Below are 219 nucleotides of genomic sequence, written 5' to 3'. Positions count from 1 at the left end.
ATACATACACACAGCAAATATTGGATCTCAGTTTCACTTTTCATTACCACACGATGATAAAATTAACTCACAAGTGGCTCCACAGACTTGCATAACATTAACGTAGTTCTCAGGGAGATTCAGCCGCGTACAGAATATGACAAGGCTGGCCCCTTTGAATTACAGCTACAGCTCGAGTCATATATATACCAAAGTATTTGTGTGTGTGTATAGCTTAGG

The sequence above is a fragment of the Octopus sinensis genome, linkage group LG7 (assembly GCF_006345805.1).
Source record: "Octopus sinensis linkage group LG7, ASM634580v1, whole genome shotgun sequence".
Taxonomy (NCBI): domain Eukaryota; kingdom Metazoa; phylum Mollusca; class Cephalopoda; order Octopoda; family Octopodidae; genus Octopus; species Octopus sinensis.
This window is presented reverse-complemented; position numbering follows the sequence as displayed.